General features: G+C 39.8%; 1 long non-coding RNA gene across 1 annotated transcript; it reads left to right on the forward strand.

The window, feature by feature from the left end:
* The first annotated feature begins 6,531 nt into the window (after window positions 1-6,531).
* On the forward strand, window positions 6,532-10,132 carry LOC146542131 (uncharacterized). Its single transcript, XR_014880403.1, has 3 exons — window positions 6,532-6,884; window positions 6,982-7,069; window positions 8,348-10,132. It is a non-coding gene; the product is annotated as an uncharacterized LOC146542131 (long non-coding RNA).
* Window positions 10,133-16,464: the final 6,332 nt, after the last annotated feature.

Here is a 16,464-nt window from a genome sequence, read left to right on the forward strand (position 1 = left end):
GTGGTCAGGCACTGGAATAGGCTGCCCATGGAGCTGGTGGAGTCACTGGAGGTGTTCAAGGAATGTTTGGATTTTGTGGTGAGGGACATGGTTTAGAACTATGGTGAGAATTATTGGTGATAGGTGGATGCTTGGACTGGATGATCTTGTAGGTCTTTTCCAACCTTGGTGTTTCTGTTATTCCATGATTCTGTGATAAATCCAAAATTTAAACAATGAGGTTAGGATGGCTTGACTCAATGGACTTGAAATTAAAATTTGGCAAGAAATAGTTTTTCTGTCCTGCAACCCTTTTCTTCTTACATCTTTCAACATATTCCTTTTCTATGTTGAGTTAGTACCAAGGTCATTTGAAACTTTCTGAGAAATAGAGAATAAAACATTCTTCTCCCTATGCCTGCTTATGAGCCCTGAAGGATGCTTCTTTCTCCTTCTGCAGACACGGTCATGTCTGGAGAAGGGCAGGTCTGTTGGATCCAAAGGCAGAGCAGCAGAACTGCTGGAGTGATGGAGTAATGTGTATGGGAATACTGTCAAAATACTGGCAGCACATCACTGCATATAACCCTTCAGGATTCATACCTTGTCTGCCAATTATTCCCTTTTCCCAAGAAGTCATTTTCTGAGGGCATTCAAACCTTCAAACCATTCAAACGAGGGTGGATAGTGATAGGACAAAGGGGAATGGTTTTAAACTGAGACAGGGGAGGTGTATGTTAGATATTAAGAGGAAGATTTTCACTCATAGGGTGGTGACACACTGGAACAGGTTGTCCAAGGATGTTGTGGGTGCCTCATTCCTGGAGGCATTCAAGGCCAGGCTGTATGTGGCTTTGAACAGCCTGGTCTGGTGCTTGGTGACTCTGCATATAGCAGAGAGGTTGAAACTAGGTGATCAGTTTGGTCCTTTTCAACCCAGGCCATTCGATGATTTTATGATTCTATGATAATATAAATGTTTACATAATCTTGATCAGATTTTCTAAAATATCATCAAGGCTAAAATTCCATATATTCCACGTATAGCATTAAAAGTCCCTAGGTGTCTTGTAGCAGCAGTCAGGAGAATTCTTTATGTAGTATTTTTGACCTATAGAGAGCTGAGTTCAATTAAAAAAAATAAGGAATTTAAGATATGTATATTTAATACACATGAAGGACTAAAGCCATGAGATATTGAAGAAAATGAAATGACAAGTGAGAAAAAGGTTTTGCATCTTCAACTCAGCTTTTCAGAGTGTCTTGATTTTCTTTTTAAATATTCTTCTGCTTGACAAAAGCAAAAATTGATGGAGTGTGAAAATGCCTTTGTGAAACTTCGTAAAACTACTTACGTGTAAACTCTGGGTCAACTTGCAATCCAGAAATTTCCCCCGTTTAAAAAAAAAAACAAAAAACAAAAACCTGATTTTGTATTAGTTTTAGTTTAGTTTAGTCAATCCAATACTTGAGTGATTCATTGTGAAAAACTGATCTTGAATTGCAATTCAAAATGAATTACTTAAAAGATCTTCACTGCTCATTTAGTATCAACCTCCAAACGACACATGTTCAAGCAACACATCTATAGATGTTCATATTTTCACCTTAGCTTTTACCTTCCTTTTTAAAGCTCACAGAAATACACCACTGCAATTAAAATCAGTAGAAAAACAGTAGTAGGAGGGAGATGAATGTTGTTTTAGCTCTGAGCCCCAGGCAGAGTCAAATGCCCACAGGTACTCCTCTGAACTTGTCCACACTGGGCAATTCTGGCTTCTTTCTTGGTAAAATTTAGGCCTATTAGTCCGTGTTATAGGGGGCACACAGGCCTGGGGGATGGGCTCTGCACTCTTTCTTTACATTTACATTTCATGTATTTGAAGACAAATATCACATCTCAGCTATATTTCCTTTTCTCTGGACTAAGCAACCTCCTTCTCTTTTCTGCTCTTGCCTATGACTGTTACTTGGGGTTTCCCCCAGGCAGGGTCATCTTATTAGCAATGATGATTTATATCCTGCTAAGCAAATAATTAATGAACATATTAAATTAGTCCCACTTAGGTCAGATATGCTGGAAGTCTTACTACACTCTTCCTTGCACTGAAAAATTGAGAAATACTTGCTCTGGTTTCTAACAGTTTGGCACGCACTTCATTGATTCATGTAGAAAATGTGTCTTTGTTTAACTTCTGAGAAAGCCTAGTAAGGGTTTTGTCACAGCTCTGTGTAAATCAACATAAATGACATTTGTGGCTTATCTTCACCCACAATGCCTATTATTCTCATAAAGAAAACTTGAGTTGTTGCATGCGATTTGTTCTTAGCAATTTGTGTCGACTGTAATTTATTGCTTACTTGTCTTGGAGACGGTTGTTTATTTGTCCTTTTACTTTTAAGTAACTAGATTGAAGCTGACTGGTTTGTCTTTTCTTCTTTCCCTCCTTCCCTATGGCTTTTTCCAGGTTTGGGAATCCCTCTGTCCAGCAGGCATTTTCAGTGATAACTGTTACCAGTTCTACAGCTGACCTACTTCTCTGAGTGAACATTGTCCAGATACTTATTTAAAAATCATACACTTTCTCCTTCTACTATTATAATTTCTATGCTTCCATAAAGTACATGAACTAAGTTTGCCATCTGCTTGAGAAAAATATAATTAAAAAATTAAATTTTCTAGCCACGGCTGTTCATATCTTTTCTTCTTCACAATTATATTAATGCATATTTACAGTCCACTTTGTTAGCGTCCCTTGCTAAGATCTCTGAATGTTACTCTAAGATTCCTAACCGTGGAACAAAATTCTACATGCACTTCATTACTATCTAATAATTTCACTAAAATACAGGAGTGTCAATCAAACTGGGACATCCCTGTGTCAATTTGAAAAGTATCACTGAAAGCAGGAGAGAAAAAAAGAGTGGAAAGATTTTAGTAGTACAAAAGGGATAGTTTACATAGGTTTCATGTATCTTGATGGATCAAATAAGTTGATAAATTTCTTATGGGGAGAAAGAATAATACATCTGATGCAGAAAGGTTCTGAAGTTGTAACAACAAAAAGACCCCCAAATGCTATGCAAACTAAACAATCAACAAAACTTAATGTACTAGTAGTAACCTGGATCACTTCAATCCAAAGCCACTGTGGTGTCAATTCTGATTTAACCCCGTGAGTAGAATCAAGGTCTTAGTGACTTGTATAGCCCCTAGAGATCTTCCATAAATAGGCCTACTGCTTTCCAGTCTTTCATTAAAGCCCTCACCTTTGACTGCAAGATCATCATATCTCCAGTTAGGAGATCAGGCACCTTTCATCTCTGTGTCCAGAGAAATATCTTTATATATTAAAGCATAATCTTTAACATATGGCCCACATATTGTGGCTCAAAGAAAGCTCTGTTGTTGTGGGATCCAATTAAAATCCGGAGAAAGCTAAAGAAATATTTTCTCATTAACTGATGCCTATAATGTACTTCAAATTGCTTTAGCCATTGCAACATGCATTGCATTGTGTGTATAAATAGAATGAAAATCAGACACACCGCAGCTTTAGCTAAGATGCAAGAACACTTAATAGTTAAGGTGTATTTTTAGTGCAGATCTTGGGCCTCAGGTAGAGAAGGTCTGAAGGATGTGATATATTGTTTCCACTAAAGCAATGCTTTCCCAAGTGCTTTTTCTCAGGGAGAGCACTGCAACGTTTCCCAGAGGCATGAACTAGCAGTAGATTTCTGTATAAATGTTATTTTTCTAGATCATTTCTGCAAGGCTTCTGCAGCATTTGCTAACTGCGGTGACTAAAGGGGAATGGTGAGAGCATGAAAGATAAGCAAGTGCACGGAGAGGAAACTGTACTTCCTTCAAACCATTCTCAGCACTGTTTCTAAGTTGTTTACTTCCTATTTTGATACCTAGAGCAACAAGAGACAAGGTTTCCTAGCAGGTTTTGATTGGCCTTGGGCTCTGTTCGGCCTTGCTTCCTTTCAGGAAGCAATTGTGATAAGGTCTGGGACTTTGTTCTGGGAGGTTTTTCCATCCATAATGTTGGGAACACAGTTCTCTATTCTTGTGTTAGTTTATGAAGACATTTTGAGGCACTTCAGTGATTTTAAGAGGTTTTTGTGTGCCAGACAGGATCATGGAATCACAGAATAGTAGAGATTGGAAGGCATCTCTGGAGATCCTCTAGTTCAATTGCCCTACTCACTATAGTGGGTTGCACAGGAAAATGTCTAGGTAAGTTTTGAATATCTCCAGAGAAGGGGACTCCACAGTCTGTCTGGGCAACCTGTTCCAGGGCTTATAGTAAGGATTTTCTCATATTCAGATGCAACTTCCTGTGTTCCAGTTTGTGCCTGTTGCTCTTTGTCCTGCCACAGGTCACCACCAAAGGGAGCCTGGCCATGTCCTCTTGACTCCAACTCATTAGATATTTGTAAGAACTGATAAGATGCCTTATTCTTCTTTTCTCCAGGCTGAACAGTCCCAGGTCTCTCAGCCTTTCCTCAAAAGGGAGGTGCTCCAGGTCCATCATCATATTTGTGGCCTTCTGCTATTCTGTCTTTCTTGATCTGGGGAGTCAGTTCTGGAGTACTGGGCACAGTAGAGGGGAAGGATCACCTCCCTCAACCTGCTGTTCATACTCTTTTTAACACACCCCAAGATACAGCTGTTCTTGTTGGACACAAGGGCACACTGATGGCTTGTGTCCAACCTGTTGTTCATCAGGACACCCATGTCCTGGTGCAGCAAGACCCTAAGAAAACCAGTCCCTGATAGGTAGTAAAATGAAAGGCCAAGAATAAATACAAAGTACAGAGATACACACAGCACATGCTCCACAGTGTCCTAATCCAGACCATCAGCAAAGATACAGAAAGGCCACATTTAAAGGAAAGACAATAATTTTTAATTTTATCAGGTTATATTCTTGACTGTTTTGCCAGCATGACTGATAAACATTATAAATTGCCTTACTTGGAAATAGATAACATATCCTCTGTTTTCTGTCCCTCTCTCCTTATTACTTGTACTAGTACTTTTGAGAAGCAAAAGGAGAAAAGAAAAAAAAAAGCTTTAATAAAAAGCAAAGTTTCTTGCAAACTTTTGACAAAGCTTTGAGTTATCTGTGATGTTTGGAACAAATCTTTGTCACCTTCCTTGGTGTCTTGATTGGAAGATTCATACTACATATTGGGCTACAGCTTGATACATCCTCACTAGATAAATTTAGATATCTGGATTTATATCCTACCACTGTGAAAGTTCTTACTTTCTGACATCTCCTGTGTTTGTCACTCTCCTTCTCACCCACAAGGGGATGATGGCATTTTAACACTTGCTTTGCATTTCCCTGTATTTCACTGAAGTGCAAGCGTGTTGTCTATTGCCTTCTTACAGTTCTATTGCTTATGTCATACTGTTGCCTTTCATGTATACAATAATTCTGTTTCATTTTGGTATGGTCTGCTTTGAAAATGAAGGATTTTATTCCTTCTGACTGCATGGCCATTGGAGACCTCAGTCAGCAGGTGCTGTTGTTTTTCCTTAGCTTCCTTTCTTCATTTTCATTGTGACTTCGATTACAATGCTGAAATATTACCAAGTTGCTGAATTTTTACAGACTGTTTTTGTTTCTCTGCAAGAATTAGAAATCTTCACACCATCTTAATGTAAGGAAAACACATTTTGGAGGAAATATGCTCATAGGCTTGCTCTGTATTTGATGGGTTGCCAGCATTTTTGGCTCCACTTGGAATGTGTGAGAACTGGTGCAACTTTCTGTGTGAATGGCTAGAAGCTGTAATGGTCTCCCGAGATTTAATAAATGCATAGGAAAATGTCAGGGTAATTTTAATGAATATTATAAATTACACATGGGAGGTCATTTAAAGAGTGTACAAATAATAGAAGGGGGGACCTTATTTGTCCTTTTCTTTGCAAACTTTATGGCGAAAATGAAAGCTGTACCTAAACCTAGAACTTCAACTTATTTTCTCTGAGAAAGGAATCAGAAGTAAAAAACATAATACGGTCATAGAATGGCTTGTGATGGAGAGGATATCAAAGCCCCCCCAGCCCCAACCCCTGCCATGGACTGGTTGCCCCCACCAGCTCAGGCTGCCCAGGGCCCATCCAGCCCGGTTTTGAGCACCTCCAGGGATGGGGCACCACAGCTCTCTGGGCAGCACTGCCAGAGCCTCACCACTATCTGAGTAAAGAATTTCCACCTAATGTCTGACATAAATCTCTCCTCTTCTAGTTTAAAATTGTTTCCCATTGTCCAATCACCTACCTGTGTAAATAGTCAATCTCCCCTTTCGATTATAAGCTGCTTTCAAGTACTGGAAGGCTGAAATTAGGTCTCCCCAGAGTCTTCTGTTCTCCAGGCTGAAACAAGCCCAGCTCCCTCAGCCTTTCTACATAGGAGAGGTCCTTCAACCCTCTGATCTTACATGTATGTATATATCATTTCCATTCTGTAGAGTGGCTGTTGAAATACTGTTTCAAAAAAACCTTAAGATGTTTTCTTTTGAGTATGTGGAAAACAGTATTTAAAGGATCACATTATCTGACCGGACACTTTACTAATTTAAAAACACAGATTTACATTGGATATTTATACTTGATTTCTGCCCAGGATCTGCACCCCTGAAGGTGACAGTGGTATTCCCAAGGAGGGCACAGAGTTTGTGATGGCACAAGTGTTATCTGCACCTCTTCACAAGCAAGCTTTTGCCAGATGCCAAAAGGAGCAGCTGCAAAGCATCTTATCTGTGCAGCATGGTTTGAATCACTGGGACTGATAGCAGCAGCAGTGCAGCAGGAAATCAGGCTGCGAGTGTCACAACTGCTCACTCCATGGCTATTACTCAGACAACTTCAAGAAACTGTTCCGGTATTTAAAATTATAAAAAAAATAAATTTAAAATATCTAAAAAAAGAAGGAAACTAATGTGATGTTTGTTTCCTGACATCTCTTTCTTTTCTGGTAGGCATGTCAGTAAAGCTCAGGCTTAAGATTGTCGCTTGATGCAAATATCAGGCCATAATCTACTGACAGAATCAGAAACACCAAGGCTGGTGAGTAGGAGTGTATTTTCCTGTTCAAGTGAATCTTAACTAATTTTTCCTATAGCTTATTAGCCATGTACAATGTTGGTACTACTGGCTTTTGTATTCCATGTGCTGCAGAGCCAGTGAGTATAATTCTGGGATTTAAAACCCTGTCTTAACTTGTGTGGTAGAGGACAAAACCAGTCTTGGTACAAATGATACAAATGCCCTTTGGGATAATATATTTATGTGCTTTATAATTTGTAATTAAGTCCATCCTAATCCCCAGATGCATTTCAAATTCAAATTCAAATTCAAAATATTTTATAAACAATATGCTCCCAACAACCATACTATTATTCCCATTGTCTTACTGACAAGTGGTGATCTAAGCTAATGAAAAAAATCAGAAAAAAAAGCACATTAAGGAAGAACATTTTGCATTATTTTATTTTGAATCTTCCAGACCAGGTTCTGACAGAATACTAAAGAATTGCATTTGAGCCTACAGTAATGATAGGGAAAGGCAGGCTGTTTAGCTTACTGGGGTTCAGGTCTAAATAGAATTTTAAATAGTTATTTGTTCCTTTATTACACAGAAAGACAACTGGACTTTTTCTTTAAGAACTTACGCAGATAACTGCAAGAAAGTCTTACACAGATGATTGCAAGGAGACCGTGGCATTTTTCATGTGTATAATATACTGTATATTACTGCAATTAATTAAAGTGTAGTTTGTAACATTGTCCTAGATGCTTCTGTTCTGATTTTTCTTTCCTTTTTGGTACACTTTGACGACATCAGGTTGCATAAGAAATAAACTAGTTCTATAATTTTACAGGCCACATTTAGAAGCTGTGAGGACTCACTTCTTCCTTCATCTTATTCAGACTAAACATTTAATAACAAGCCACATAAAATTCCTATCCGGGAATTTTAGCAAGGGAAGTTAGTTTACAATCTCCTACTTACACCTTATAAAGACATATTTCAAATCTTTTAAGTTTTGATGCACTGTACCTCATTTATTTATTCAGTCTAAAGCAAATGCCTGAAGTTTTGTTTGTTTCTTGCTTTTACAAAACAAGCATTTCAGTTCATTTCTCTCTAAAAAGAGTTTACAGTTCTTGCATCATTTTATATCTTTCTAATTGGCCAAGACCATCTGAAAATTCAAAGCAGCTGAGGGAATAGACTTGCAGCCAGAAGAGCTAGAGAGATGGGGCTGTAGTTCCCTTCTGAGGTATGCTGAACAACCACAATAATTAACTTAATATTTCTGGAGGATTTTTTTTTTTTTTTAGCCTACAAACTCTGTGGGAATAGCAATCACCTGGAACACACAAGTACTATAATTAAACCATGAACGTCAGAGTGGGAGATGAAGTGTCTTTGTCTTTCCCTTGGTGCCAGAGGACAGACTGCACATCTTGCCCAGAGATCCTGGGGAGAACCTCCCTTCCTACCCAACCCTCGTCAGAGTCTTCCATGCCAGGAACTTTGGCTCTGCACCTCTCCTGCTGGAAACCTGCCCCCGGAACTACAAAACCCTGAGGAATCATAAGCCAGCGCCCTCCACATTGCTGGAGCTGAGTCCTGCGAGCTCTTTCCTGCTGTGAGAGCAATATCTGATGTATGCTCCTTGGGATCAGTACCAGAAAAATTCTCCTCCAGGATGCATGGTGAATGGTCAGCCCTGTGGGTATAATGTATGGCGCACGCTTGTACAATGGAATCTGGACACTCTTCTAAATGGTTACTACAAAGTAGCCAATGTCGGGCAGCATGTCCCTGGGATGGCTGCTGGTAATTTCTGCAGGACTGTGCTGCTGGGTAGATTTGGGAGGTAATACAGCATGAGAATGCTGTGTGGGAAGAGAAAAAGTTATGGAGAGAAGGATGTAGAGAGGAGATTGAACAGGTCCATATAGACAAGACAGATTTCACAGATAGACAATGCAAAAAAATGATGTACTTTTATGTATAGAGGTTTAAATATTCTAATACATAACAGGTGCAGAGTTTTAAATCTTTTAACACACAGTGATTTAGTAATCCAATTCTCAATCTGATTTGAGGCCTACCATTTCAAATGGCTGAGGCCCTTGCCTGGGAAATTATTTCTGCCCACTGCAATGCAGCCCTATCAGATCCTCCACTATCACTAGAGACCACAGAATCTTGGGAGAGAGGCTGTGTAAAACTGTACACTGATCATCTGCAAATCTTCCTGGAGCCATGAATGAAGAAGCAGTCATGCGCTTCTCCACTGCTCCACCCTTGTCCTCCCCACCCCAAAGTGAACAACCAGCTGAGTTAGGAAAGCAGGAATTACACTGAAGGAATCAGTATAATTGTATTGAAATCTGAAAGTGTATATACATGCATGGTTATGTGCAACATTCCATTGACAAATGCAAAGAGTAGACTTCAACTTGCTCATTTTAGAGAAGCCTTTATTAGCTTTATTTAAGTGGACAGACAGACTGTGACTCTCACTGTGCTTGCAATAAACTATTTAATGCTTCATTATAAGCTGTTTTGGAAATTTCTTACCTGGATTTACTGTAAGTTAAAAGTAAAGTGTGGGTAATGTTTGAGTCGTTGGGAATAAAAGTTCTCAGGATTGACAGTCAGACTGTAGCATCATGGGGCAAAAGGGAACCACATGAGATCTGAATCAAGACTGCTGATTTCAGAGATGATCTCCAGAAGATGAGCTTCTACATGAAATGTCCCCCTGGACCGTGGTGCATAAAAAATACTATAGCGAAACAAAGACCTAGCAGTAGAAGACCAAAATACACAATTGCATGTAATTCTGGAAGAGAACAGGAGCAATCTGATCATCGAGAGCAACTGCTCAGAAGTGCTCACTGATTCTTTTTCCACAGAAATCAGAAGTATATGAATGTATGGCAGGGAATGAAAGGGATGTTCTGTAATTGGGACTCAGTATAAATAATGAAGGAGTGTAAAGAATGTATATTACTGGAATGTACAGCCATGGAAGATTTTAAAAATCTAAAATGAAAATAAAAGCATTTATGAATTATGCAGGGATTGCATTTTTGGCAACATCCTGTAGAGGGGAAGTTAGGAAAGGAAAACCATTACGTGATGAGGAGGGTAGGTAGGTAAAGGGGAATGTAGGTATTGAAAATAAAAACAAAAACTTTTCAAGGATATGAGCTAAGGTATGTACACAAGAGCAACAGGAAGAAGGAAAAATTCTAAGTCAAATGATTGTGGTTTCTCCTTCGTCTGGAGAATTATCCAGCATTCTCCTGACTCCAAGCGGGCATGGTATCAAAAATGTTAGTGAGAGAGACTGTGTTTCCAGCTTGTGCTTTGTAGGTGGTTAAGCATTTTCTTACTGTGACAACAGTGGAAGGGACAGGTTCACTGATGCTTTGAAACAATCTGGACTTTGTAATTTTGTTCTAAAGCTGCTGGGAAAGGATTAATCTCATATAAAGGCTAGGGAACATCTATGCAGCCTTTGCAAAGAAGGAAACAGAACATGCTAGGAGCCTTTCTCTCCTCATACTCAGCACATGAGCCCATGATATTTGCAGCTCTTCTGATCCCTTTTATGTGTCTATTTATCTTATCATGAGCTGGACAGGCTTTTAGTTTGCCAGGCAGCAGCCAAGACTGTGTTCAGTGTTCCAGAAAATGCCTGCAAGGGATTTGGAAAGGACAAACCACAAGGTTGATCCTATGTACCTGAGGCATACCTTCAATGTCTTAGAAAATTTGCTTGCATGGAATCTGGATTTTCCCTGAAATGGGATTCCTGGGTTTCACAGGTGCAGAGAGTACAGCTGTGAAGCACAGATGTGTGCTGTTGTGGGCATCCAGTCTGGCTGCCCACGCCTGTCCTCATGCTTGTAGGTTAAATCTTTGGAACCTGTTCCTTATCTCTTGGGCCAGGCAATGGGGCATTTTTGTGCTGCCTAAGCTCCTGTAGATCCCCAGTGCGTACAGAATCCAATCTGTACGTTACCTTTATGACCAAACCAGTGTTTTTGCAGTATTTCAGGAAAATATTCTCTTTGGCACAAATATTGACAGATTGCAAAGATGTTTTGGAGCTGCAGGTTGTAGATAAATATCTATTGGTATTTCAGTGGTGCTGGTGTTGGCCAGACGCCTAAAACAAAGTTGGCTTCAATTCGGAATTACCTTTGTTATGAGGGCCACATTGCTTTTAAGAATGCATACATACAGTTGGAAAGTGTTCCCTCAGAGTATATGTGGCAGTTTGAAGTATATCAATTTCTGGGCAGAAAACATATCTTAAATAACTAAGCTGAACAAAATGTACAGCACGTACAGTTTGGGTGTAGGTGCCACCCTGCCAGTCTGCAGATTGCTAATTGGTTTGCTAATCACTGGCACTGTTAAGCTACAAGTTTACATAAGAAATGTAAAAGCCAGAGGAGAACCTTGTAAAAGGAACAACTGTAAGGTACGGCAAAAAAATGCACAAACAGACTGAGACTGCACATTTCATTTGGATCCCAGAGTGAGAGCCCTGTGTAGGAAATGGTCTACACAAGCTGCAAGATTGCAACTGACTAGATGCGAAAATGGTTTTCTGCTTACAGATAAATCCTGGGGCCTAATTTGTTTTGAACAGGGCCAAATTCTGGTCCCCTTATACAAAACAGAGAGCCTCTTCCTTCTGCACACTGTTCATGCAAAGCGCAATGGGAATCAATTCTGGAGTCAAATGCATCCTGGAGTGCAAATACAGATGTGAGGCTCTGTGCAGCAGAGAGCTTCTACACTGCCTTTTAGGTTTTGTTCTTTCCCAGCAAATTAAGTGCCACCTCATGTCTTCACAGAGAAACTTCCTTTGACTTCTTTTCCTTTTGTTTGTAGTTTCTGTTATCATAGATGACCTCAGTGGGTAAAAAAGTGAGTCCTTCTTTCAAGGGTTGTGTTTGAAAGCTGTGTGTAGGAAGTACTACAGGCCTTGGTGTCCTGCCAGTTCAGCACACTGAAGTGATTGCCTTCTCTTCGATGGGAAATCCTACTTCTTATTCCCAAAAGATTGCTTTAACACTTAAACTTTTTTTTTACTTTATTTTGTTTTGTTTTATAAATCTGAGAGTCTGAATTATATCCTTGTGGTTAGGAAAAAAAGACATTTTACTAGGGAAGCAACTTGTTATGACCTTAGGGAGAATGCCAACTGCAATAAAAAGTACTTTCAAGTGTCATTTTTATATTAAGCAAGATTTAAAGAGACACTAAAAAATATCTGTCTCTGTTTGCCAAAATCTATATAGCCTTTTATTCTCAGAAATAATGAGGTAAAATGTAGCTTGTCTTTTCCAGATTAATGGCCTGATTTTTGTGGTCAGTGCACGCTCAGCGGGAGTTTTTTTATGTATGTATGATAAGCTTGGTCTCTAAAATCAGACCTGATTATACCCGAGGCATTTTTCTAGCTTCTCTCTAATGCAGAAGCTGGACTGTGATCAACAAACTTCACAACAGCATTCCCCCATATTTTCCAAGGAGTTCACAAGGTGTCTTCATTTCCAAGAAGGAGGTGGGAGAGAAATGGGTGAAATCCAAAGGAAATATGGGGATCCCTGAAGTGTGTCTGCAGTGAACACAGATTGTTTCCCCATCAGCCAACTGAGGCTGTAGGTGAGATGAAAAAAAGTATTAAGGCTTGCTAGCTCCCTTTCTGTTGCAAACTGTCTTTAAAATAAAAAATGTTGCATGTCGGCCAGTCATTGATCCAGTGAGTTTCTAGCATTGTGCTGCAGGAAAGACGTTGGGGAAGTCCATTCTCTGGAGGTTGCCAATTCATCTTGTGATCTTCTATTGTAAAGTATTGGGGAAATCTCAGCTATATTATGAAACAATTATAGATATCTGAAATATATTATTTGTATGGACTTTATTTTAATACATTCCTGATTTCCTCTCTAACAAAATTCTGTCTTGATTTACACTGTAGTCCTATGTCATTGCTTGAATTACATGGATGTTGGGTAAATCCGAATTTTCCCCTTCTTAGTTTGTTTTCTGAGCTGAATCAGAAGAAGAAAGACACTTTTAAATCTGTGAATTAAAAAAAAAAAAAGTATTTTAAAGATATCTGCTATTCGTTAATATTAAACTGTAGAGGAGTCTAATAAATCTCCATTCTAGCAACAGTATCTGCAGCCTGAACAAACCTAATTTCAAGGTATATTTAACTCCCCAAAAGAAAAATATTGATTTGCTTTCCCATTGTATTGTCTAGCAGAATCTTTTTGGTGAAGTTTTGGAGTGACATAAAAATGAGCTTAAATGGGAAGACCTGCCTGCATACTTTTTGAATCCCTACTTTGCTACCTGTTGGCTCAGCAACAAGGAAGAAAAATAGCACTTAATGTCCAGGAATATCAGAAAGGGGAAAGAGGAAGGAAATGCAGTTGTTTAATAATGTAGTTGTCCATTTTCTCTAACACTTCTCACCCACAGGCAGGAAGTCAGTTTTAGTTAGGAAGCAGGAAATCCTTGGATGTAGTTCAAGGTCATGGCTCTATAATGAAACATCTTTTCTTCATCCACATGCTCCTCAGCTCTGGAGTGCATGTCTTCCTTTTGCCTTTCAGGCCACTTATTGATTCTTTCTTTCGTTCCCTCTCACAGTCATTCACCCTAAATCTCAGCTGAATTCAAGGTCTGTTTTGTATTTTCACAATGACTATTGTGGACTGTGTTATGCATTCAGTTGCATACAGGACACTACTTATCTTTTGAGAAATTTTATAATTGGAAATCACTCCAGCTCAAAGAACAGGCTTGGGAGTGAGTCTGCCTCTGATCAGCTTAAATCATTTTTTGTTTTCTCTTTCACACATCAGGTAATTTTTATTCACCTTGTGTTATATTGAGAGAGCAGATGAGAAAAACCCCTTTATGTTAGAAAGTAGGATTATTAGCCACTCATCCTCAGGGGTTTAATAGAATACTGAAGGCTCAAGTAGGCTGGCACACAGGCAATGTCATAGTGCAGATGTTCATCTGATGTCAATGTTTGCAAAGCTCTGTAGAGAAAAAAGAATTGTTGCTGCACAAAGCCAGGCAGATTATCAATTTTGATGCTTAAAAAAAACAGAACATACAACTCCTACATTTTTGGCCCCAAACTGTATTGGATTTTGTTGTATTTTCAGCTCCTAGTCTAAATCTTAAGAATAATAGAAAATGCATATTGTATGGCGCTGAATTTTAGCTGCTCCAAAACTAATGCCCCCTATTTTATTTTCTTGGTGCATGACATCAGAGGTGGATGTTGGTGGTCTGGCAGTAGAGGTTGAATCTTGCCACCATTGTTTCATGACATTTTGTTTCTGTGCGACAGATGGCAGCAGTATGACAGATGCTGCTGTGTAATGTTCTCATGGCATGAGACCGTAAATGTACATTGTATGCACAGCATTACTTCATCCAAGTCCTCCAGAAAAATGCTGGGGGACTGTGTTGAGGGGAGGGAGCTGCTTTAGGTATAGTTTTATTCATATTTGTTGATAGTTGGCCTGGTCTTAGACATGCTGATAGTAAACGGGCAAGAAGACCAGCATGCAAGCTCACCCTCGGGCCCTGCTTTATTTACCAATACAGGCATAGCATCAGCATCAGTTCTCTTAAAGCAAAAATTGCTATAGGAAATGTTACTGTACATGAAAAAATCTGTCTGCAAGTGAATTGCAACATTTCTTTGTTGGCAGTCAGTCATAACAGTTCAACATAGGGTACAGATGGTTCTTGCTGTTGCATTTATGTTTATTAGAAGCAGAGGCTTAACTGACTAAAGGAGAAGTCTCATCTATACCACTGTCTTCATGTGGAGCCTCTCCCAGAAGCCTGAAACTTTTAGTAGGAATTTTCTTCCTATTTCCTGTTAGGCTAGGGCCAGTGCTTTGTGTTCTTGGGTCTCCTCTGGAAAGGAACTATTTCTTGTCCAAGAGCCTGTATTTTTCTAGTCTCATGTGAATGAAACCACAGCAAAAGCATAGAGCTGGATGAGCATGAACACAATCAGAACTCAGTCTTCATTAACAAGACCATAGAATCATAGAATCATAGAATCATAGAATCATAGAATCATAGAATCATAGAATCATAGAATCATAGAATAGTTTGGGTTGGAAGGGATCACCCAGTTCCAACCTCCTGCTATAGGTAGGGACACCTCCTTCTAAACCAACTTGCTCACAGTACCATTTCAGTGTCTCATCATCCTCGTAGTGAATTTCTTCCTAATATTTAGTCTAAATCTACCTTCTTCCAGTTTAAAATAATTTCCCCTTCTTCTGTCACTAACTGCCCTTATGAAAAATCCCTTTGCAGTTTTCCTGTTTTTCCCCTTCATGTACTGGAAGGCCACTACGTTTCCCCTGGAGCCTTCTCTTCTTCAGGCTGAACAGCCCCAGCTTTCTCAGCCTGTCCTTGTAGGGAAGATGCTTCAGACCTCTGATCATCTTTGTGGCCCTTCTCTGGACCTGCTCTAACAGGTTTCTTGTTGGGGGGGGCCCAGAACTGGATGCAGTATTCCAGGTGGGGTCTCCCAAGAGCACAGTAGAGGGGCAGAATAACCTCCCTCAACCTGGATGCACTTGACTTTCTGGACTACAGGCGTACATTCCTGCCTCTTATTGAGTCTTTCATCAACCAACACCCCCAGATCCTTCTCCTCAGGGCTGCTCTCAAGCCATTCTCCATCCAACCCGTATCTGTGCTTGGGATTAACCCAACCCAGGTGCAGGAACTTGCTATTGGCCTTGTTGAATTTCATAAGGTTGGCATGAGCCCACCTCTCAAGCTTGCCCAGGACCCTTTTGGATAGCATCTCTTCCCTTTAGCATGTCAACTTTGTGTTGTTTGCAAACTTGCTGAGGGTGCACTTGATCCCAGTGTCCATGTTGCCGATAAAGATGTTGAATAATACTGGTCCCAGCACCAATCCCTGAGGAACATCACTCATCACTGGTCTCAACTTGGCTATTGAGCCACTGACTGCAAATTTCTGAGTGTATTATCCAGACAGTTCCTTATCCAGCTAGTGCTCCATCCATCAAACGCATTGTTCATCATTTTAGAGACCAAGATGTCATATGGAGCAGTGTCAATCACTTTGCACAAGTCCAGATAGGTGATGTTGCTCTTCCTTTATCCTTTATTACTGCCACTGTAACTTCGTCACAGAAGACAATCAAGTTTTCCCTTGGTGAAGCCATGTTAGTTACCACCAACCACCTCATCTTTATTTTCCATGCCCCCTCGTAGAGCCTTCAGGAGGATCTGCTCCATGATCTTGTCAGGCACAGAGGTAAGGCTGACTGGCCTTTAGTTCCATGGATCTTCTTTTTTTCCCTTCTTGAAAGTGAGGGCTATGTTTCCCTTT

Source organism: Meleagris gallopavo, chromosome Z, assembly GCF_905368555.1.
Source record: "Meleagris gallopavo chromosome Z, MGAL_WU_HG_1.1, whole genome shotgun sequence".
In the NCBI taxonomy this organism is placed as follows: Eukaryota; Metazoa; Chordata; class Aves; order Galliformes; family Phasianidae; genus Meleagris; species Meleagris gallopavo.